This window comes from Loxodonta africana, chromosome 10 (genome assembly GCF_030014295.1).
Source record: "Loxodonta africana isolate mLoxAfr1 chromosome 10, mLoxAfr1.hap2, whole genome shotgun sequence".
Lineage (NCBI taxonomy): Eukaryota > Metazoa > Chordata > Mammalia > Proboscidea > Elephantidae > Loxodonta > Loxodonta africana.
Genome location: NC_087351.1, coordinates 34,783,022 through 34,808,272, shown reverse-complemented (window position 1 = coordinate 34,808,272; position 25,251 = coordinate 34,783,022). Strand labels below are relative to the sequence as shown.

The 25,251-nt window shown below is 40.6% G+C and overlaps 1 long non-coding RNA gene across 1 annotated transcript in view; it reads left to right on the top strand.

The window, feature by feature from the left end:
- Positions 1-11,522: 11,522 nt before the first annotated feature.
- The window catches only part of LOC111748111 (uncharacterized), a 55,590-nt gene continuing 41,861 nt past the window's right edge, over positions 11,523-25,251 (top strand). Inside the window, exon 1 of the long non-coding RNA XR_010323143.1 lies at positions 11,523-13,103. This is a non-coding gene — a long non-coding RNA (uncharacterized LOC111748111). The remainder of the gene's footprint in view (positions 13,104-25,251) is intronic.

Genomic DNA, 25,251 nt, shown 5'->3' with positions numbered 1-25,251 from the left:
TCTTTTAGAGAACCTTTCACATAAGCCAGAACACAAAAGATTTCCCACTCTTATCTTTTTCTATTAACATCTAATGAATAGAAATTTGTTAGACCAATGAAGACCCTCCTGACTGTCGTTCCTGAAACCTGTACCAATAATTGTTAAGAATGACAATTCAAGATACAAGAGCACAGTTTCTAGCCAGTTTGTGAAAAAGTAAAGCTTTCAACAGTTTTGCCCCTTTTTGTATCCTGTAATATTCTTTTTTTTTTTTTTTTTTTTAATAATTTTTATTGTGCTTTAAGTGAAAGTTTACAAATCAGGTCAGTCTGTCACATATAAGCTTATATACACCTTACTCCATACTCCTACTTACTCTCCCCCTAAGGAGTCAGCCTGCTCCCTCCTTCCAGTCGCTCCTTTCGTGATGGTTTTGCCACTTTCTAACTCTCTCTACCCTCCCATCTGCCCTCCAGACAGGAGATGCCAACACAGTCTCAAGTGTCCACCTGATACAAGTAACTCACTCTTCATCAGCATCTCTCTCCAACCCATTGTCCAGTCCCTTCCATGTCTGATGAGTTGTCTTTGGGAATGGTTCCTGTCCTGGGCCAACAGAAGGTTTAGGGACCATGACTGCCGGGATTCTTCTAGTCTCAGTCAGACCATTAAGTCTGGTCTTTTTATGAGAATTTGGGGGTCTGCATCCCACTGTTCCCCTGCTCCCTCAGGGGTTCTCTGTTGTGCTCCCTGTCAGGGCAGTCATCGGTTGTGGCCAGGCACCATCTAGTTCTTCTGGTCTCAGGATGATGTATGTCTCTGGTTCATGTGGCCCTTTCTGTTTCTTGGGCTTATAATTATCGTGTGACCTTGGTGATCTTCATTCTCCTTTGCTCCAGGTGGGTTGAGACCAATTGATGCATCTTAGATGGCCGCTTGTTAGCATTTAAGACCCCAGACGCCACAATTCAAAGTGGGGTGCAGAATGTTTTTCACTATAGAATTATTTTGCCAATTGACTTAGAAGTCCCCTTAAGCCATAGTCCCCAAACCCCTGCCCTTGCTCTGCTGACCTTCGATGCATTCAGTTTATCCTGGAAACTTCTTTGCTTTTTGTCCAGTCCAGTTGAGCTGACCTTCCATGTATTGAGTATTGTCCTTTCCTTCACCTAAAGTAGTTCTTATCTATTAACTAATCAGTAAACAATCTTGTCCCACCCTCCTTCCCTCCCCCCATCGTAACCGCAAAACTATGTCTTCTTCTCAGTTTATACTATTTCGGAACATCTTATAATAGTGGTCTTATACAATATTTGTCCTTTTGCATCTGACTACTTTCACTCAGCATAATGCCTTCCAGGTTCCTCCATGTTATGAAATGTTTCACAGATTCGTCACTGTTCTTTATCGATGCATTGTATTCCACTGTGTGAATATACCATAATTTATTTAGCCATTCATCCGCTGATGGACACCTTGGTTGCTTCCAGCTTTTTGCTATTGTAAACACAGCTGCAATAAACATGGGTGTGCCTATATCTGTTCGTGTGAACGCTCTTATTTCTCTAGGGTATATTCCGAGGAGTGGGATTTCTGGGTTGTATGGTAGTTCTATTTCTAACTTTTTAAGATATCGCCAGATAGATTTCCAAAGTGGTTGTAGCATTTGACATTCCCACCAGCAGTGTATAAGAGTTCCAATCTCTCCGCAGCCTCTCCAACATTTATTATTTTGTGTTTTTTGGATTAATGCCAGCCTTGTTGGAATGAGATGGAATCTCATCGTAGTTTTAATTTGCATTTCTCTAATGGCTAATGACTGAGAGCATTTTCTCATGTATCTGTTAGCTGCCTGAATATCTTCTTTAGTGAAGCATGTGTTCATATCCTTTGCCCACTTTTTGATTGAATTGTTTGTCTTTCTGTGGTTGAGTTTTAACAGAATCATATAGATTTTAGAGATCAGGCGCAGGTCGGAGATGTCATAGCTGAAAATTTTTTCCCAATCTGTAAGTGGTCTTTTTACTCTTTTGGCGAAGTCTTTAGGTGAGCATAGGTGTTTGATTTTTAAGAGCTCCCAGTTATCTGGTTTCTCTTCGTCATTTTTGGTAATGTTTTGTATTCTGTTTATGCGTTGTATTAGGGCATAAACGTTGTCCCTATTTTTTCTTCCATGATCTTTATCGTTTTAGTCTTTATGTTTAGGTCTTTGATCCCCTTGGAGTTAGTTTTTGTGCATGGTGTGAGGTATGGGTCCTGTTTCATATTTTTGCAAATGGATATCCAGTTATGCCAGCACCATTTGTTAAAAAGACTATCTTTTCCCCAGTTAACTGACACTGGGCCTTTGTCAAATATCAGCTGCTCATATGTGGATGGATTTATATCTGGATTTTCAATTCTGTTCCATTGGTCTATGTGCCTGTTGTTGTACCAGTACCAGGCTGTTTTGACTACTGTGGCTGTATAATAGGTTCTAAAATCAGGTAGAGTGAGGCCTCCCACTTTCTTCTTCTTTTTCAGTAATGCTTTACTTATCCGGGGCTTGTTTCCCTTGCATATGAAGTTGGTGATTTGTTTCTCCATCACATTAAAAAATGTCATTGGAATTTGGATCAGAAGTGCATCATTGTATGTATAGAAGGCTTTTGGTAGGATAGACATTTTTACTATGTTAAGTCTTCCTATCCATGAGCAAGGTATGTTTTTCCACTTATCTAGGTCCTTTTTAGTTTCTTGCACTAGTACTTTGTAGTTTTCTTTGTATAGGTCTTTTACATCTTTGGTAAGATTTATTCCTAAGTATTTTATCTTCTTGGGGGCTACTGTGAATGGTATTGATTTGGTGATTTCCTCTTCGATGTTCTTTTTGTTGATGTAGAGGAATCCAAGCGATTTTTGTATGTTTATCTTATAACCTGAGACTCTGCCAAACTCTTCTATTAGTTTCAGTAGTTTTCTGGAGGATTCCTTAGGGTTTTCTGTGTATAAGATCATGTCATCTGCAAATAGAGATAATTTTACTTCTTCCTTGCCAATCCGGATGCCCTTTATTTCTTTGTCTAGCCTAATTGCTCTGGCTAGGACCTCTAGCACAATGTTGAATAAGAGTGGTGATAAAGGGCATCCTTGTCTGGTTCCCGTTCTCAAGGGAAATGCTTTCAGGTTCTCTCCATTTAGAGTGATATTGGCTGTTGGCTTTGCATAGATTCCCTTTATTATGTTGAGGAATTTTCCTTCAATTCCTATTTTGCTGAGAGTTTTTTATCATGAATGGGTGTTGGACTTTGTCAAATGCCTTTTCTGCATCAATTGATAAGATCATGTGGTTTTTGTCTTTTGTTTTATTTATATGGTGGATTACATTAATGGTTTTTCTAATATTAAACCGGCCTTGGGCCTTGTATACCTTGTATAAATCCCACTTGGTCGTGGTGGATTTTTTTTTGATATGTTGTTGAATTCTATTGGCTAGAATTTTGTTGAGGATTTTTGCGTCTATGTTCATGAGGGATATAGGTCTGTAATTTCCTCTTTTTGTGATGTCTTTACCTGGTTTTGGTATCAGGGATATGGTGGCTTCATAGAATGTGTTAGGTAGTATTCCATCATTTTCTATGCTTTGAAATACCTTTAGTAGTAGTGGTGTTAACTCTTTTCTGAAAGTTTGGTAGAACTCTGCAGTGAAGCCGTCCAGGCCAGGGCTTTTTTTTTGTTGGGAGTTTTTTGATTACCTTTTCAATCTCTTTTTTTGTTATGGGTCTATTTAGTTGTTCTACTTCTGATTGTGTTAGTTTAGGCAGGTAGTGTTTTCCTAGGAATTCATCCATTTCTTCTAGGTTTGCAAATTTGTTGGAGTACAATTTTTCGTAATAATCTGATATGATTCTTTTATTTTCAATTGGGTCTGTTGTGATATTGCGCATCTCATTTCTTATTCGGATTATTTGTTTCCTTTCCTGTATTTCTTTAGTTAGTCTGGCCAATGGTTTATCAATTTTGTTAATTTTTTCAAAGAACCAGCTTTTGGCTTTGTTAATTCTTTCAATTGTTTTTCTGTTCTCTAATTCATTTAGTTCAGCTCTAATTTTTATTCTTTGTTTTCTTCTGGTGCCTGATGGATTCTTTTGTTGCTCACTTTCTATTTGTTCACGTTGTAGGGACAGTTCTCTGATTTTGGCTCTTTCTTCTTTATGTATGTGTGCATTTATCGATATAAATTGACCTCTGAGCACTGCTTTTGCTGTGTCCCAGAGATTTTGATAGGAAGTGTTTTTATTCTCGTTGCATTCTATCAATTTCTTTATTCCCTCCTTAATGTCTTCTATAACTCAGTCTTTTTTGAGCAGGGTATTGTTCAGTTTCCAAGTATTTGATTTCTTTTCCCTAATTTTTCTGTTATTGATTTCCACTTTTATGGCCTTGTGGTTGGAAAAGATGCTTTGTAATATTTTAATGTTTTGGATTCTGCAAAGGTTTGTTTTATGACCTAATATGTGGTCTATTCTAGAGAATGTTCCATGTGCGCTAGAAAAAAAGTATACTTTGCAGCTGTTGGGTGGAGTGTTCTGTATAAGTCTATGAGGTCAAGTTGGTTGATTGTAGCAATTAGGTCTTCCGTGTCTCTATTGAGCTTCTTACTGGAAGTCATATCCTTCTCCGAAAGTGGTGTGTTGAAGTCTCCTACTATAATTGTGAAGGTGTCTATCTCACTTTTCAGATCTGTTAAAGTTTGTTTTATGTATCTTCCAGCCCTGTCATTGGTGCATAAATATTTAATACGGTTATGTCTTCCTGGTCAATTGTCCATTTTATCATTATGTAGTGTCCTTCTTTATCCTTTGTGGTGGATTTAACTTTAAAGTCTATTTTGTCAGAAATTAATATTGCTACTCCTGCTCTTTTTTCCTTGGTATATTTTTTTCCATCCTTTGAGTTTTAGTTTTTTTGTATCTCTAAGTCTAAGGTGTGTCTCTTGTAGGCAGCATATAGACGGATCGTGTTTGTTTATCCAGTCTGAGACTCTCTCTTTATTGGTGCATTTAGTCCATTTATATTCTGTGTAATTATAGGTAAGTATGTGTTTAGTGCTGTCATTTTGATGCCTTTTTGTGTGTGTTGTTGACAATTTCATTTTTCCACTTACTTTTTTGTGCTGAGACATTTTTCTTTGTAAATTGTGTGTTCCTCATTTTCATAGTAGTTGAATTTATGTTTGCTGAGTTGTTATGTTTTTCTTGTTTTTTTTTTTTTGAGTTATGGAATTGTTATACCTCTTTGTGGTTACCTTAATATTTACCCCTATTTTTGTAAGCAAAAACCTAACTTGTATTGTCCTATATCACCTTGTTTTCCTCTCCATATGGCAGTTCTATGCCTCCTGAGTTTAGTCTCTCTTTTTGATTATTGTGATATTTTACATATTGACTTCAATGGTTCCCTGTTCTGAGCCTTTTTTTCTTTTTAAAAATTAATCTTAATTTTTTCTTTGATTTCCGTATTTGAGTTGATATCAGGATGTTGTGTTCTGTGACCTCGTGTTGTGCTGGTATCTGATATTATTAATTTTCTGACCAAACAATTTCCTTTAGTATTTCTCGTAGCTTTGGTTTGGTTTTTGCAAATTCTCTAAGCTTGTGTTTATCTGTAAATGTTTTAATTTCACCTTCATATTTGAGAGAGAGTTTTGCTGGATATATGATCTTTGGCTGGCAGTTTTTCTCCTTCAGTGCTCTATATATGTCATCCCAGTGCCTTCTTGACTGCATGGTTTCTGCTGAGTAGTCTGAACTTATTGATTCTCCTTTGTAGGAGAGCTTTCTTTTATCCCTGGCTGCTTTTAAAATTTTCTCTTTGTCTTTGGTTTTGGCAAGTTTGATGATAATATGTCTTGGTGATTTTCTTTTTGGATCAATCTTAAATGGGTTTCGATGAGCATCTTGGATAGATATCCTTTCGTCTTTCATGATGTCAGGGAAGTTTTCTGTCAGTACATCTTCAACTATTCTCTCTGTATTTTCTGTTATCCCTCCCTGTTCTGGAACTCCAATCACACGCAAGTTATTCTTTTTGGTAGAGTCCCACGTGATTCTTAGGTCACCAAGTATGTGGTGCAGACTGTCGCCTATCCACCTAGAGGAGTAGTGGTGATAGTTGTGTGCCCAGATTCTAGTAGCAGCAGGGGGTCACACTCCGGCTGGGGGAAGGCAGGATGCTGACAGGCTTCCCCCAAATGCCAGTGAGGTAGGTGTGTCTCTGTTCCTAAAGCACTTTGGTGGGTGGGCTCTGCAGCTGTACCTTAGGCACCCAGTGCATGAACCCCTACAGATTGGTAGGTGTCACCATCCTCAGACCCCTAAAGCAGGAGGCTAGGTGGTCTGGGGGGAGCTTCAGCCCTCAGTTCCCTGTTGTGGGTCAGTGAGGGCTCTGTTTAATAAGCAGAGGTATCAGACCTGGGAAACTTATCTTTCTAGTAATCTGCTAAAACAATTACAGTCAGATCCCTATCAGAATTGCCTTTGCATTATAATAGCCACCTTGTTCCCTGTAGGGATGAAAGCCCAAGACTGTGGATCACATATGCTTGGCTGGAGGTGGTTCTGTATTTTTAGTCCAATTTCGGGAAGTCAGGGAAGGGTTTTTTGTCCCTGGGTTTTTTGTAGCTGCTTCTCTCAGGCCAGGAGAATGGGTTAGGAAAAGACCAAAAAACAAAACAAAACAAAAAAACCCACAAACAAACAAACAAAAAAACTGCAGAACACTTCATTCTCTGGCTCAGGAAATTCCAATGTTAATGAAGCCGCCTGGGAAGGGGAGGGGAGTTATCAGATAGATAGGAGAGAATAGCACCCCCGGAATATAGACAAAGTTACTTATCTTGCTTGGTGATGATTTTTTTATCTGAGATTCCTGAGAGGTGTGTAGCCTGTGTGCCTTGACTGGGTCGAGATTGCTCCCGAGGGTCAGGCCCACAGTCCTTTGCTTGTGCTGTCTCAGAAGCCGTGGTCAGTTCCTCTGCTCCCAATCCAAAGCCCAGTGCCAAGGTTCCCTGGCTGGGACGCCACACTCCAGGCTCCAAAACCAGTCGCTGCCTCGTGGTGACTTCTCCTCCTGTCAGCCGCGTTGCTGCGCTGCCAACGTGCACTGGCTGGGCTTCCCCCGAGGTCACTTCTGGGGGCTAGGGCTGCCTCCCGTGTTTGCACCATCTCAGGATGCTGTGCTCAGCTCCCCTGTGCCCAGTCCAAAGCCCGGAGCCAAGGTTTTCTGACTGGGACGCTGGCTCCAGGCTCCAAAAACAGTCGTTGCTTCCCCGTGGTTGCTCTTTCTCAGTCTCTGTCACTCAGGTCAACTCTTTAGATCTGTGTTTGATGGTCAGGTTTCGTAGATTGTCATGTATGTGATCGATTCACTTGTTTTTCTGAGTCTTTGTTGCAAGAGGGATCCGAGGTAGCTTCTACCTAGTCAGCCATCTTGGCCCCGCCTCTGTAATATTCTTAAGACTTGAAAAGACACAACTCCAACAACACGCTTGTCTGCTTCCCGCTTTTTTTTTTTTTAATAATTTTTATTGTGCTTTAAGTGAAAGTTTACAAATCAAGTCAGTCTCTCACACAAAAACCCATATACACCTTGCTACACACTCCCATTTACTCTCCCCCTAATGAGACAGCCTGCTCTCTCCCTCCACTCTCTCTTTTCGTGTGGTCTTCACCAGCTTCTAACCCCCTCCACCCTCTCATCTCCCCTCAAGGCAGGAGATGCCAACACAGTTTCAAGTGTCCACCTGATCCAAGAAGCTCACTCCTCACCAGCATCCCTCTCCAACCCATTGTCCAGTCCAGTCCCTGTCTGAAGAGTTGGCTTCAGGAATGGTTCCCGTCCTGGGCCAGTAGAAGGTCTGGGGGCCATGACCACCAGGGTCCTTCTAGTCTCAGTCAGACCATTAAGTCTGGTCTTATGAGAATTTGGGGTCTGCATCCCACTGCTCTCCTGCTCCCTCAGGGGTTCTCTGTTGTGTTCCCTGTCAGGCCCGTCATCAGTTGTGCTTCCCACTTTTGTCTTTTTAAAAAATATGAACCAGTAAAAAGACTTAAGTGTCTATTCAAGAGACAAAACAATGACCGGTAAATAAGTATCATAAAAATAAGTAATATAGAAGCATTAAGAATTGTTTTTGCTCTAGGCCTTTTACTAATCTCTATTTTAACCTTTACTTGTGTTGTTCCTCTCTCCATACAAGCTTATGTGTCTTGGTGTATGCCTTAATGAGTTGGTGCCTTCTCCCCAGAAGGGTAGAGTCATTTCAAGTGATTCAAAATTTCCAGCTCCAAATGATGGTTGCTCGGAAATTTCAACCCATCCCCCATCAAGAAGAGAGGCAACAGCCTAATAAAGGGCCATAGATACAAGAGAGATACAATGGTTTAACGCAGACAACAAAAGAGTTCCACTTCTCTAACCCTTAGGCCTCTACACCCCCATCCAGCAGGAAGCAGCTGGAGAGATACGACGCCCTGTTTACCAAGATTGAGAAACCTACAACAAAAAGGGGGGATTGAAACGGGCTGCTCAGCCATATCTTGACTGGTACCTGAGCCAATTTTTTTCCTTCTTTCTTCTTTCTCTCCTTTCCCTCCCCTAGCCCATCCCTGCCTCCAAGTAAGATCCTGATGTTAGCTTCCCAAATGGTTAAGTGTTAACCAATGTTTCCTCTAAGACTGTGGAAAACAAGCGATATTGATCTAAGCCTGCCAAATAAGAGAAAGGATGGCCCCACCTAAACCCCTAAGGTGATGGGATAATGGCAGGAAAAGATCAACATGTTTGAGATAGGACCACCAAAACCAAACAGAAGAAAGAGTGCACATTCCCCAAGTCCCTATAACTTATGGCCCCTTTTCCCTTAAAAACCCAAACTGATCAGTGGTCTGGTGAGACAGACGACTTTAGGAGGAGATCATTCCCCTCTGTCTCCATATACTGGTATATCTAATAAAGCTTTTGGTACCCACCTCACCCCATCTCAAGAATTGCCTATTTGCGGCAGGTGCCTCTAACTCAAGAAATTGCGGTAACATGATCACTTCCACTGCCAGTCATCTCATTAGCATAAGTTATCGAGTGTGAACTGGGGTTCTCCACGAACAACAAAGACACCACTTAGGAGCAAAGGACAAAGATTCATTTGTTGAGTGAAGTTAACCCTTCATTCCACAGCAAATTGTGGTAATCACAATCCCTTGACTGGTTACCTGGGACTCTATCCCTGCTTTGACCCTTGTTGTTCTAAATCTCCAACACCTGTCTTGGTGCCTGACCCATAAGAGGGCAGATCAATTTTTATGACAACTAAAAAGAGACCGTAGAGAAAGGATATTTTGAAATGGCCTCAAAGGTGACCTCCTGGAAACAAGTCTCTCAGGGAAGTCAGAGGAGGGCACCATTTTGGGGGTCTGCTATCTTCTAGACACAAAAATTTTCCACCTGGTGGCCACATTCACATTTATTAACAAGTGCTTCAGTCTTCTAAGGAGCAGGAAGAGCAGTGTGACAGTGCATGGTCCAATTAGTTGTATATATATATGTATGGAGCCCTGGTGGAACAGTGGTTAAGAGTTCAGCTGCTAACCAGAAGGTTGGCAGTTCGAATCCACCAGCCACTCCTTGGAAACGCTATGGGGCAGTTCTACTCTGTCTACAGGGTTGTTACGAGTCAGAACTCGACGGCAACAGGTTTGGTTTTATGTATTTATCTATTTAGTTGTTGTATAGCTGTCATGACAGCCCATCTGGATTTAAATCGCTGTGTTTCTCTGAGTATTTATACTTGTTCCTAGTGTCAGTCAAGCACAACTGGCCATCAAAAAAACTTGATGCTGAAAGAGATCTTGGAGGCCATCTATTCTATGCTCGAGCTTTTGCAGATGAAGATCCCGAGGCTCAGTGAGGTAAAATGCTTTGCCCACAGTCCCTGTAATTTAGGGACAGAGGGAGACCTTGATCCAAGCTTCACAACTCCCAGTTCAAATAGGTTTTTTTGCCTATTATAGACCATGGCTACCCAATATTTATAACTTATATTCATTCCAAGACTGCCCTCTTGTATACCTTTCAACTCAGCCATAAACTGGCATGTTTTGTCAACTTCCCAGTGGCTCATCTTGGGTCAGCATGGATGAACAACATGGTATGGCACAGACTGTCCTTGATGACTAACTCTTTCACATCCCTAGCAAAGTCCCTCCCTCCCTTTGTTCCTTTCTCTCTCCTTCCTGTCATTCTTTCCTTCATCCTTCCTTCTTTTTCAAAATTAACTTTCCAAATGACATTTACAGTCATCATTGTTTCCCACCTTTGAGCCGGTTGTGTAAGCAAGAGTTAAGCTGTCCAGGTGAAGAGAATATTTTCTGGCCCCATAAAGTCCACATCCACGCCTAGGGGATCCAATGCTGAGGTGGGACTCGGGTACCATCAAGGCAGTCTGTTTTGCTCTTGTAACCCATCCTGTCCACCTACCCTACCCCAGGCAGAGACAGTGAGTCATGATATACATATGCATCCTTGGTTGATTGCCCCTGTTCTCCCACAGAGGCTTCCCTCTGTTCATTATTACAAAAGCAGCTCAAATTCCTGTTCAAACATCTTGTTTATTTTTGTTCATTGTGCCATTCCAGCAAATGAGTTTTTTTTTTCCCTCTGAAATTTCCAAAGATTCTTTAACTGAGGCCTAGCATATAAAAGATGCAAAATAAATATTGGCTGAATGAAAAGCCGAATGGCATTTTTTGTAAAAATTATAGCTAAGAACCTGTTGGCTAGTCATTAAACAAGCATTGTGAAAGCATCAGAAAGAAAAAAGGTGCATGTCTTCATTTCTTTTAAATGTTTTCACTGAAGCAGTGTTTTTCAACATTTCTCCTCCTTTTTTATCTCCTCCTCCTCTACCTCTTTTTTCTTTTACTTCAACCTAGAAAGGAGCATAATTTCCATTGCAAACCAGAAGCACACATGTGTACATACACACACGAATGAAGCAAAAAACTTCACAAAACAATTTTCGCCTTTACTCTAGTTTCAAGACACACTGACATTTGCTATTCTCTTTCATTTCCTAAAAAATAAATTCAGATTAAAACCCATTACATTAATTTCACAATGCACTAATGATTGACATCCACAATTTGAAAAACACTGCTCTAAACAACTTTAAAAATGGCAATGGAGAAACTGCTTAATATATTTAATATATGTCATACCCAGGAGTATTTAAAAGTTTTTTAAAATATGAAGTTCTAGACAAGCAGTATGACGTTGGATGAGTGGACGGAGATCGGATCCATAACCTTGGGGTTTCAGCGCTCCAGACCTGGGGATTTAAATTTGGGAAGGAGAAGAAAAATGGGCATAGAAGATAAATGATATAGATAGGAAATAGATTGAAACACTAATGACTTCCTTTGACAAATTCTGCTGCAAACAGTTGGGTGCACTCCTGAGTCAGGGAACCTAAAAATGTCTGCTTCCCAGATGGTATCACCAGCACACTGTGGAACAATATGTTCTTTTAAAATTAATTCAATTTCATTTATTTTTTATGACAATGTAGTACATAAATACATTTTTTGTCATAAAAATTAATAATTATAAAGAAATAAGTTTCTCTTGAGACTCCTTCTCTCTGATCCTAATGACCTTTCAAGAACTGTTTTCAATATAAATATACCTCCAGACATTTTCTAATACATTTATGTGCATCAAAAATGTGAATGTACATGAACATATAGACATATATTAAAAACTTAAGTGGCATTATAATGACATTTTGCTCTGTACCTTATTTTTTTATGTTACCATATGTCGGGAATTTTTCTGTGAGTACATATAGATGTGTCTCATTCTTTTAAATGTAATTTATTGATATGTTTGGATTTAGGTATAACAATTTTGTTTTCTGTTCTCTGTTTCCCTTTTCCTGCCTTCTTTTGGGTGACTTGAATATTTTTTAGTATTCCATTTTAATTTGTCTGTTGTGATTTTGATTAAACTTCTTCATATGGTTGTTTTAGTGGTTGCTCTAGGTCTAACAAAATTATATGCTTAACTTTTTACCGTTTACTTAGAATAATCATTTTTTACCACTTTAATTGGAATGTAGAAACCTTACCAAGTTATAAGGCCCTTAACCTTCCCCACTTTACATTATAGTCATCCTACAGAGTACTTGCACATACACTGAAATCCCATCAGACAGTGTTAAAATTTTTGGTCAGAAAAATCCAGATTTAGGTAGGGAAAAGCTTTTTTCAGAAAGAAGAGGGAAAAAGGGAAAGTGAAGACTGCAGTAGTGGGGGAGGAGGACTATAACCATAGGGAGAACGCTCCTATCATAAGATCAGCAAGCATCTCAAGAGTTAGGGAAAAAGACGTTTTTCTTTTATAGAGACAAAAGTAAATAAGTCTAGAAAAAGTCAAGTGTGGGGAAGTGGAATGGTTTATGTGAGGCCAGCCTGTTTCCTGGGAGGGACCCTAAGTTATCTAGTGCTGCCGTAACAGAAATAACCACAAGTAGGTGGCTTTAAAGAACAGAAATTTATTTTCTCATGGTTCTGGAGGCGAAAAGTCCAAATCCCGGTCTTTTCTGTGTTGATTTCTTCCTTGTCAGTAGCCCCAGGCATTCCTTGGTTCCTTGGCTTGTAGACGATCCTCCTATGGCATCTGTCTTCACAACCATGTGTGCATAATCTGCTCTTTTTATAACTCAGAAGTGGTTAAATTTAGATCCCTTTAAAAATGTCAAGTCATTTCCTTCCCGTTCCAGTTTCTGATGAGAAATCCACAGTTGTTTGAATTGTTGCCCCCTGTAGGTAATGGATTGTTTTTCTCTGGCTGCCTTCAAGATTGTTTTCTTGTTTTCAGCAGTCTGATTATGATGTTCCTGTGTGCAGATTTCTTTGTTTGCTTTTTCCTATTTGGAAACCCTGGTGGCGTAGTGGTTAAGTGCTACAGCTGCTAACCAAAGGTCAGCATTTCAAATCTACCAGGTGCTCCTTGGAAACTCTACTGGGCAGTTCTACTCTGTCTCATGTGGTCGCTATGAGTCGGAATCGAGTCGACAGCAACAGGTTTGGTTTTTTGGTGTGTGTGTATAGATTTCTTTGCTTGCTTTTTCCTATTTGAGAGTTATCTCACTCTCTTAAGTCTGTAGGTTTATGTCTTTGGCCTAATTTGGTCAAGTTTTCAACCGTTGTTTCTATAAATAATTTTTTCACCGCTGCATTCTTTGTCATCTCCTTCTGTGGCTATCTTGAAGTTCACTTACTTTTTTCTCTATCATCACCATTCTGTTGTTGAGTCCATCCCGTGAGTTTTTTATTCCAGTTACTGTATTTTTTAGTTCTAAAATTTCCGTTTGTTCTTGTTCATATCTCTTATTTCTTTGCTGAGACTTTCTATAATGTGTTTCAAGAGTGAGAGTGCTTATTTGAGCATTTTCATATTAGCTGCTTTAAAGTCATTGTCAGATAATTCCAATATTTGTGTCATCTTGGCATTGGCATTTATTGTCTTTTCCAATACAAGGGGAGATTTTTGTAGTTTTTCTTACGCTGAGTAACTTTGGATTCTGTCCTGGATATTTAAGATGTTATGAGATTCTAGGTCTTGTTTAAATCTTATAGAGAATGTTTAAATCCTATGCCCATGTGTTTTTTAGCAGCCAGTTGACTTGGTTTGGTTTAGGCTGCAAGTTTCAACCAGCTTTCTGTGGATTGCAGTTCCAATGTCAGTTCAGTTTTCAAAGACTTTTAGTACTTTTTGGATCTTCTGGGATACGTGTCACCCACTGGTGAGTCTGGAAACTGGGGTGTTCAGTTTTCAAAGTCTTTAGAATGTTAATTAGGGTCAGATCCACACATGTGTGGCTTGGGGTAAGCCCTGCAGTTCATAAACAACTTTTTTTAGGTGGCTCTCCTGAGTTCCTATTTCTCCACAGTTTTGCTGATATTCTCTGGTTCCCTGGGGCTCCCTGTTTCAGTCCTCCAGGCCCAAACTTGAGGCTTTAGCTGTCCTGGTCTGCCATGAACTTCTGTGACTGGGCCCACATCTGAGCCCAACTGGATTGCAGCAAGGCTTGCTCCCACCCTCTTGGGATCACAGCACCAATAAAAGGGGAGGAAGTTTCTTCTTCCACCACCACCACAGAATTGCCTGGATTTCAAGAAAAGAGGGGAAAAATGTGGGATTTCTTTATTCTTTCTGAGTGTTAGGGATTCCCCTTTCTAGTCTTCAAGCAAGAATTAGAGGGCTTCTCCTGGATCTCTTTCTGAACCACAGTGCTCATTTTTAGGTTTCTGGCTGCATTAGGTTCAGGCTGGGGAACTTGGCAGGGGGAAAAGGGTAAAATTACCACTGGTTGGTGGTACTTCAAATTGTGGTATTTTCTCCCAATCTACCTGCTGCTATTTACTTTTTAGAGTTCTCAAATAGATGATCTGTGCATTCTACCCAGGTTTTACAGTTATATACAGTAGAAGAGCAAGAGGGTGAAGTGTGCTTACTCCATCTTACCTGTACTAGAGCCTCATTCTTTAAGAAATGATTTTATTTAAAAAAATTTTGCTTGAGTTCAAATGTACTGAAAAGTGCTGAGAATAAAATCATACACACTCATGTGCTCACCTTGAAGATTTAATAAATTTTAACATTCTGCCATGTTTCCTTAAGAGTCTTAAGCAAGAAAAAAAGAAAGAGAAAATGATTCAGAATCAGTGGAAATCTGCATCCACCTGCAGAGTGGGGAATTCCTTTTATATGGCCTTTCTTGCCATGGTCTTGTAACTCCCAGCAAATGAACGGGTGAGACTGTGCAAATAAGGTTCTTATGGCTCACCAAAGAGATTGGATAGCTTGCTAATAATGCAAATAATGGGCATGGCACCCTTGTGTGGGTGGGACCATGCAAATAAGGTGTATGGAACCCTAACGAGGGGATTGGTCAGTTTTGCCATCCTGTTAGGCTTAAAGGGAGATGCGGAGAGAGAGAGGGGCCCTGTAACATGAAAGACAGTGAGAGACAGTGGCCAGCAGTAGCAAAAGCGATAGTGGTTCGAGATGGCTGTTGTGGGGCTTGCTGATGCACAGAGTTAGGAGCTTTGTAACACTTCCCCACACAGGGCAAAGGTGACGCCAAGAGGCGAGAGGCCAGAGAGAGGCCTCCCTGTGGGTATGGTTGAGAAGAAGCTGTTCTGACTGAAGAACTGTAGCCTGGGTCATTTCTAATCCCGAGATGTACTCTGTTACTTTTCTAATAAACTACGTAACTGTAAGTGCCGTTTGTGCGTTCTGTGGGACTTTGCAGTGAATTACGGAACCCAAAGACCAGAGTACTAAGGGGAGGGGGAATAGTTGATGTTAGAGATGATGGAGTGGTACAGCAGTTTGGAAAAGTTGGGCATTTGGGACATCTTTCACCTCTGCCTCACAGGAACCAGCTTTGTGCTGATCCTCATAAAAGAAATTATTTGTTTATCACCCCAAACTATTCCTCTTCTCTCTTTAGAGGGAACTCCTGCTTTAAGTCAGTTTCTCTCCTTCCCATATATGCTTTTGTAGTTTGACCACATGTTTATGTATCCCTAACCTAGATGCAGGAGCCCTGGTGGTGTAATGGTTAAGCACTCAGCTGCTAACCGGAAGGTTGGCAGTTTGAACCCACCCAGTCACTTTGCTGCTTGGAAGAAAGACCTGGTGACCTGCTTTTGTAAAGATTACAACCTGGAAAACCCTGTGGGCAGTTCTACTCTGTCACATGGGGACAGTTTGAGTTGAAATCGAGTCGGTGGCACAATAACCTAGATACACACTGTTGCTTCCATTTTGTTCTATTCATTAAAAGCAAATTATTAAGTCCAGCCCATACCCCAAAGAATAGGACTTTGGCCCCACCTCTTGAAGGAGGTGTGTCAATGAAACTGTGAACATATTTCAAAATCACAACACCCAGTGTGAGAGTGGTTGGGAAAGATCAGTGAATAAATTATCACATTTTTTAGCTTTAAGTTCAAGAGGTTTGATCCAGGTCTTAGAGAAAATGATTAAAAAAAAAAAAAAATGCAAGCCCATCCCAAAATTGCAGAGATACATTTCTATATATTTTTTTCTATCAGTTTTAAAGTTTTATTTGCTCTAACTGAGATAAAATCTGCTTTTTCTATGGTAAAAGTTTGTGATCTAATTTTATTTTATTCCAGAAGATGAGTTTCTCAAGCCCTTTTTCTGAATAATTTCTCCTTTCCTTGATGAGGTTTGATGCCTCCTCTGTTGTTCATCAGGTCCCACAAGTTCATGGATTAGTTTCTGGGCTCTTGACTCTCTTCCACTGACCTATTTCTCTTCTCTTGTGATGGCACTGCACTATTTTAAATTCTGGAGCCTTCAATATGTCTTGGCTAGTAGGGCAAACAGGCCTCCCTTGCACATATCTTTGTTTTTCTTGTTAAAAGTTGTCTAACCTATTGGCATACATTTATTTTTCCTCTGCAGTTTTAGAATGATCTAATCAAGTTCCCTGAAAATTCTGCTGGGGTCTCAACTGGGATTGCACTGAATTTATAGACTTATTTGGGGGAAGAATTGATATCTTTACAATGTTAAGTGTTCCCATTCAGAAACATAAACATATATTTGCATTCACCTTTTGTTCTATATCTTTCAATAAAGTTTTACATTTTTTTCCTATAAAAGTTTTTGCATATTTTGTTAGGTTTATTTCTGAATATTTTATATTTTTTACTGCTGTTGTCTACTTGATGTCAATTTCCAAAAAATGTATTAAAATCTTCTTCGGTATTTGTGGATTTATATTTTTTTCATTGTAATTCTGTCCATTTTATATCTAACAGGTTGTTAAAACTGAACTTTTGATCAAGGCACCAAGATACTATAGTTGTGAAATTCCAAAGCCAAATCACCATATGCAGATATTCAGAGGAAATAATTCAAAAATCTGTTCCATGACTTTTAAAATCCCTCACCCATTTTAAGGACATAAAAAAGGAATCCGAGTAAGGAGAAGGATGTACTCAATTTGTAAATGAGATTTTCTTTGAAGAGTGTTACCCTGCTGGAGTACCCACTCCTGCCCCAACCCTTGGAGAGAGGAAGGGAGTGCTTCTTCTCAAGCCAACTGCAGGGGTTTCTCTAGGACCCCTCAGAGAGCTTCAAAATGTATTCCATGTAGTTGGGAGGCATAGTGGATTAGATCTGACTGCTGCCCTGGAAAAATGAAGGGCAGGAGAAGCACTGACCTGCTCTAGAGTAGAGTGGTGAAGACAATGAATGGTGCCGTACTGGAATTGGCCAGCTCCTGGCAGTCCTCAGGGCAAGAATATGTGGCATTTCCCAGGGAGCAGATATATGCATGATGGGTATAAAACTGGGGTGGGGTCCTCTTGGGACCTGCTCAATAGAGATACTGAAAGGGGTAGAGGGATCCCAACAACAAGAAGCTGGAGATGAATGCCAGATTTCCAGAAACTGAAATGATCCCAAGGGATTACTTAAAATAAGATGTGTCCTCCTGGGTCAGAGGACTAGAAGAAGGACCCAGCAAGGAATCACCGATGAGGGCAAGAGAGCTCTTGAGAGGGAGTGAGAAAGAGTAAGTTAACCATCTACTAGGCATGAAGCTGTCAGCAAGGAGCAAACATCTCTGACCCCCTTTCCTTCTTCCTTCTACACATAACTTCCCCCACGGGTGCCTGAGCCACTGTTAGCAAGCTAGGTGAGGTTGAGCAGAGAAAGAAAGGACTTGCTTGTCACTCTTTTTCTTGTGCTGGCCTACCTGGGAGGAGGGCAAAGGATCTAACTCCAAAGCAAATCTGAAGTTCTGATTAGTATCTTGGACTGGACATTCTAGTTTTAGAATTGATACCGTATTTGTGACTTAAAGTGACTGTGGGACTGTGGGTAAAGAAGTCATCAATCTGAGGAAGTTTTCATCTAGTAGAAAAGATTGCCTATCTCCTAAATAAATTTTAAAGGGAGGAGACATAAAAGTAATATTGTATTTTGATTATGTAATGAGATGTGTTTGCTCAACATACTTTTTGGATTTAAGGATTATGTTGTTAGGTGCCTGAAAGCTAATGATTGTTGTTTTTCTTGTTTTATTGCATTAGCTGGACCTTAACAATGTTGACTGATGGTAGCTCACATCTCTGCCTTGTTTCTGATTATGACAGTGACTTGTACATTTCAACATTTATTAGTGCCATTTTCCACCTCTTATCCACTCTAGAACCAGGGGTGAAGAGCAATATCTACCACAAAAGCTGCTCAATAATTATCTCCTGAATGAATTAATGAATCTAATGTCATTCCCCACTTGCCTCCCAGATTAAAGCCAAGGAAACACTGGGAAAGTATCCTGGCTTTCGAGCGTTCTTGGATTACTGCTTCCGAAAGCCTTCATCATGGTGGTCATTTGATGCTTGGTTAATTTTTTGACACTTCCACAGTGATGCAGAGGCAGCTCTGTCCTGTCATTGATAGATTATTTATCGAGCAGATTCATCTTCCTACTATCTCAAGAATACCACTCTGGTGTGAATGGACACAAATCAGGGATTTAGGATAGCCGAAGAATCTGAAACACTAATGAAGCATTGACAGATAGCCAAGATTAGAGATACCACTTTATGAAGACAAATTTAAACAATTGCTACTTTCCTTTAAATTCTCTGCATTCCAAACCTTCCATCCAATCTACCCTCTCCTCCAAAAAGCCTTTGTTTTAAATTTTCGAGTAAAGATGCAATAGACGTTGCAGGACTACAACCCAACTCCCAGATCCTCATTCTGGAATCAGGAATGGAATGATGGTAAACATTATTTTTTATGTTATGTGACTTTTTTTTTTTTTTTAAGTTTGAGGTACAGTCTCCTCATTGCTGCATCAAAATAGTTGAGTGCATAGAAATGTCATGTTCTCTTTTGGAAAGTGTGGTGGTGAAGGTGCTAGAAAATATGTCATTGACTTGATTTATGTCAAAAAGAACTTCCCAGATCATCAGAATACCAACTTACTGTACTCAACTAGAAAGGCTAGAGGTTGGAAGGCTAGAAGTTAGGACATTTATGATCCTGTTCAGGCAGAAATAAAGAATGTAAAGTGTTTGTCTTCCTTGTACATCTGACAAACAAGGCCCCCCATGCAGTTAGATTTGGAATTCATTGGGACTTAACCCCCAGAGTGGTGCAGTGGTTAAGAATTATGGCTGCTAACCAAAAGGTCAGCAGTTCGAATCCACCAGGCGCTCCTTAGAACCCTATGGGGCAGTTCTACTCTGTCCTGTAGGGTTGCTATGAGCCGGAATCAACTCGATGGCAATGGGTAACCCCCAGAGTAGGGGAGAAGAGTTATTGCCTGCAATGGGAGCTTTAGGGAGATCTGTGGGAAACAGGAGAATACAGAAAGAACCCGGGTTCCTCCCTTCCCCGAACAGCCTTTTTTCTAAGGTTCACATGAGCCTGAAAAGGTTTCTGAGTGTTGGAGATAGGAAGTCCTACACACACATATTCTGGGAATCAATGGGCCACATTATAGCCTGCAGCCAAAGTGTCAGAGCTAATGGAATAGTTCTTGCATTTATTAAGATTCTGGACAAGCAAAGGAAGACAGGAAAGAAAAAAAAAAAAAAAAGGTTGGGGGAACAGACAAGGTGCTAATGAATCAAAAGATTTCTATAATACTTTACTTTTCAGTGAAGTGCTGTCATTTGACTCCTTGTTTACTTGCTTGGAGAATGACTCAACCAGGAATCCATTAGAAATGATCAGTTTGGTCCTTATTCCCTTGTGTTTAGTTGAGTGTGGACAGGCATTGGTTGGGAAGAGGCATAGTGAGAATGAAAAAAAGCATGAACTCACAAAAGTGATGAGTGCATTGTAGAAAAGCACCTAGGATAAATACCTGGCTTGTAGTGAGTAGATTCTTACCTTGATTCACAGGTTGACACATTTTCAGAAACATTTTTGTGCCACATAACTCAAGGAGGTCACAGAAAGACTCATGGAGTCTTAAAGAAAAAGTAAGAAAGGGAGTCTTGTTTCAGTACTGCATTATAGCTGAGATGGAGTGACAATTTTTGCTCATGTGAACTCTAAGAAAGCTAGTGAGAAAGAAGCTAAATGTATCAGAATTTTGGGGTCCCCAAGAACTAGGGAATAAAAAAAAAAGGCAGACAAAATTAGGAATTTGCTCATATTGATAAAGTGTCTTTTTAAATTTATGCACATCTTTTTAAAGTTATCTGTTGTGCTCTGTGTTACACCTGTCCCGTGACAGTTATGAGAGTGCCAACATGCAGTCCAGCTGTGGGGTCCAGTCTCACTGAGTCTCTCTATCTCAGATCCTCCAGAGACTATGGCCCCACATCAGGCTTACCCTGGGAACTAACCCCAGGCTTCGTCTAGCTCAGGAATCAGGATCTGTCTTTTTTCTGCAGCAACGCAATCAGCAGGATCTTCCCCCCTGGGTTACACTCAGAGGAGAAAATTCAAATAAGCACACACAGAGATTAAATCTAACAAAATTAAAAGGACACTGGGTAAGAAACCAAGAAATGAATACTAGTTATGTTACTTATGCTCTTTTGATTACGAAGGACAGTCTCATCTATTCTGGAACTTACTCTGCAACCAAGGCAGTTCTCAAGGATTGTGAATCTTGCCCACTCTCATGGTTGCTATGTCCTTTCCTTCATAGTGGGGAATGTCCATTTGGTAGTAAGAAGAGAATGGGGCAGAGATGCAGGAAGCAGCAGGGACAGAGTTCTCTGATACAGTGGTTCTCAACTGGAAGAGCAAGTCAGAAATATCCTTGGTGGTTTATGAATGTAGAGATACTCAGGCCCCTCCCCAGACTTCCTGAATCACAGTCATGTCCTATTTCTCGATGATGCAATCCCCACTAGAAGCAGGCTATATTTGGTCAAAAACGACATCTGATTTAGGGACAGGAGAGAGCCTTAATTAAAGGTACATTTATATCTTTAATTCAGGAATATTTGCTGCAATTGTTGGACTCTAGGGAGGAAGTAGGGAGGTGAGAAACTGGGAGGGAGATCATGCGTTAATAGTCCCAAAGCGAGAGAGGAATATGCTGATAAGAAAGCCAATACAAGAACCGGAAATAACAGCAGAAATTCAATAAATTATGTATAAGATTCAGATCTAAATTGACCTTTTACTATGTATGCCCAGATTTCTCCTTTATTGGGCAACTCTTATCCGTCAATAATACAGGATAGCTAAGCATGCATGATGCGAATGTTACAGAGAGTAAGCCAATATTATGGGATGTGGGTAGTGTTATAGTTTCAAGGGTAACTTGATGTCTCAACGTATCAGAAAAGAAGGTTGTAAGATTTTTACAGCCTTATATAGCCTCTCAGCAGTTGGAAAGCCTATGCTCCCAAGGCCATTCCAGTGAAATGGTGAATAAAAATGAGTTGACACTTTTTAATAAATGCCCAGATCTCTTTTTATGCTAGAGAGGTCAAGGATACCATATCAGATTAACAGTTAAGGTAAACAAATGTGAAACATCTCAAATACCCTTGACTATGGTAAAGGAAAGAGAGAGATTGATTCCGCAAAGGGGAAAATGTTCAGTGGCTCAATCTAACAAAATTTAGTTAAGGATTATTTCAGAGGAGGAGGGGCAAATGGCCATTGCCTGCCTACTTCATTCTCCCCAAATCAATAATAAAACAAAGCTCTTACATGTAAGAGATTTTAATAATACAAAGAGAATACTGCTCGGATCAGATCAGGAAACAAAAAAATATGACAGATCACTCCTAATCCTCAGCCTCTAATCCCTGTCTGTTTTGCTCTCCAGGGTGAAAATTTAAATTCCTAGCATTTTATTATGCAAAGCAATTGTGGGCCCCACCTCCACCCTAGTCAGGCACTGAGCCTTCTGCCTTGCTCCCTCTTGGATCCTCACTCTGGAGGAAGTCCGGTGCTGAGGCATGAGGACTGTTTAAGCAGTCCTGTGAATAAGTCCATGTGGGGAAGAGTTGAGACTTTGTGCTAACAGCAGCATCAACTTGCCAGCCATGTGACTGAGCCATCTTGAAAGAAGCTGATTCTCTAGCTCCAGTCAAGTCACCATCCTGATTATAACCTCAAGAGAGGTCTTGAAGCAGAACTGCCTAGCTAAGCCATTTTGAAATACGTGACCCACAGAACTATGAGATATATGCATTTATTGTTGTTTTAAGCCCCTAAATTTTGGGGTAATTTGTTATATAAAAATAGCTATCTAATACACACCCTTTAAAATCTTTGACAGCTAACGCTATTATTTGGGCTATCATGAGCCATGAACATTGTCTTTCATATTTTGTCTGTGGGTCGTATTTTCCTGTTTCTTTACATGTCTAATAATTTTTTATACTGTGTCTTGTAAATGACACATGTAAAGGCTCTGGATTCTGTTACCTTCCTCAGACTTTCTCTCTCAGTCAGCTCTGGGGGAAAGCCCTTGTCCCTAATCTTCCCCGGTCCTAGGAGCTTCTTAGAGCAGGGAGCCCGGGTCCAGGGGACTCGCTGTTCTCCTGGCTCTTGTTTCTTGGTGGTATGAGGTTCCCCTTGGCTCTCTGCTTGCTTCTCTCTTTTTTATCTCAAAAGAGATTGGCTTCAGACAAAACCTAATCTTGTAGATTGAGTTCTGCCTCATTAACAGAACTGCTTCTAATCCTACCTCATTAATGTCATAGAGGCAGGATTTACAACAACAGGAAAATCACATCAGATGACAAAATGGCAGACAATCACATAATACTGGGAAACACGGCCTAGCCAAGTTGACACATATTTTTGGAGGACACAATTCATTCCATAACACCATTTATGTTTAAAAATATATGTACGTGATTTTTATGTCTAGAAATTCATAGGGGAAAACTGGAAGGAGATGCTCTGCAGGCAATTAATTTACTAGCTGATCATCTTAAACTTGCGGCTTGTTTTTCCACTTTGCTAGGGCAGTTTTGTAGAAAGCTCAAGGTACTTCCCAGCCCCCTATAACATGGCATGACTCAAGCTTCAACGTCTGTCTTTCTTACAGATCTTGTTGAAGCTGGATTTTAGGCTTTATTGGGGGCTAGGTCTAGAGTAGACCTTACTGGAGCATGGTCCTTATTCCTAAGTTATGGCATTTCTGGTGTCACCACTGAATGCCCAGGGTGTTAGCAAAGTCTCTCCACTCTGGGTGCAATGGTACTCCAATGCCTCCTAGCACTACTTGACCTCAAGTATCTCGGTTCTACTCTCATGCCATCTGCTAAGCCTTGTGTGGTCTCACTCTGTGCATACCCATCCCAGCCATCCCCACAGACACTTCTAGAACCCCTCATCTGCACAGCTCTCTTCTCTCTGATGTCCTGCCTTACAGATTCTGGTAACTTCAACAACCCTCAATTCTGATCTCTTCTTTCTCAGCCCAATGAGACTATCATGCTCAGCTTGGGCTCACTGCACAAGAAATGAGATTGTTTCCAGGCAGAGAGCTGGAGCAATCATGAGACTTACCTTGTGAGTTTCCCTTCTGTCAAAGATTGTTGTTGTTGTTGGATGCCATCACGTCAATTCTGACTCATAGTGACCCCATGTGTCTTAGGCTGGGGTCTCTAGAGAAGCAAAACCAGTAAAGTGTATAAATATATAGAGAGAGATTTATATCAAGAAAATGGCTTATGTGGTTGTAGAGGCTGGAACATCTCAAGTCCCTGGGTCAGGCTTGGAGGCTTCTGATTCACATAGCCACAGGGGCTGGCGAACCCAAGATAGGCAGATCGGACAACACGGCTCTTACTCACAGGCTGCAAAAACCAATGAATCCCAAGATTGATAGGCAAGATGGCAGGTAAACTGCTTACTCAAGTCCCAAGAACCGGAGGTGAGACAAACGGGAGCCAGCTATAGGATCCAGAGCAAGCAAAAGCCCGTGAGCCTTGCCAGAAAGTCTACTTATATTCCATGCAGGTCACATCCTCAAGGAAACTTCCTTTCAACTGATTGGCTATTCACAACAGATCCCATCATGGAGGTGATCAAATTATATCAAATCTCATCATGGAGGTGATTACATCATCATACCACTGTGAAACTATATCATAACTGCCAAACCACTGAGAATCATGGCCCAGCCAAGTTAACGCACAACCTTAATGATCACAGTCCACCTCTTGTCACCTTGGCACCTGTACGCATCTCCTTAAACCATACATAATCTCTAAATAAAGAAAATATGAAGTCATACTTGCACCTAACATGATACAATGAACACACAACTGAATATGCACTAGCTCTGCTTAAAAAAAAAACCCAGTGCCGTCGAGTCGATTCTGACTCATAGCGACCCTATAGGACAGAGTAGAACTGCCCCACAGAGTTTCCAAGGAGCGCCTGGAGGATTCGAGCTGCCAACTGTTTGGTCAGCTCTGCTTACGTCTTATATTTTATAAGCAAAGAAAACAAAAATACTTGATGCACACATACATGAAGAAATACTCAACAGTTACAGTCCTCTTTTCTGAAACTGGTCACATGGTTGTAACTGGTATTTAGAACTACCTTCTCCCACTATCCATTCTGTATTCCCTTTGCTCTTTGCAAGCAGCTGAGCTGGTCGTGGTTCTGTGCCTGTTTGGGTGACCCAAACCTTCATTCCAGAAGGATCTGAGCCATTAGTAGTTGTCTTAGTTATCTACTGCTGTTATAACAGAAATACCACAAGTGGTTGGCTTTAATAAAGAGAAATTTATTCTCTCACAGTCTAGTAGGCCAAATTGAGGGTGTCAGCTCCAGGGGAAGGCTTTCTCTCTCTATCGGCTCTGGAGGAAGGTCTTTGTCATCATTCTTTTCCTGGTCTAGGAGCTTCTCTGTGCAGGAACCCCAGGTCCAAAGGATGCACTCTGCCCCTGGTGCTGCTTTCTTGGGATATGATGTCTTCCACTCTCTTCTTGCTTCCTTTTCTGTTTATTGCTTGTAAGATAAAAGGTGATACACACCACACTCCAGGGAAACTCCCTTTACATTGGATCAGGGATGTGACCTGAGTAAGGGTGTTACATCGCACCCTAATCCTCTTTAACAAAATCTAATCTTGCCTCATTAACCACAGACAGAGTTTAGAATTTACAACATATAGGAAAATTACATCAGTCACAAAATTGGGGACAACCATACAATACTGGGAAT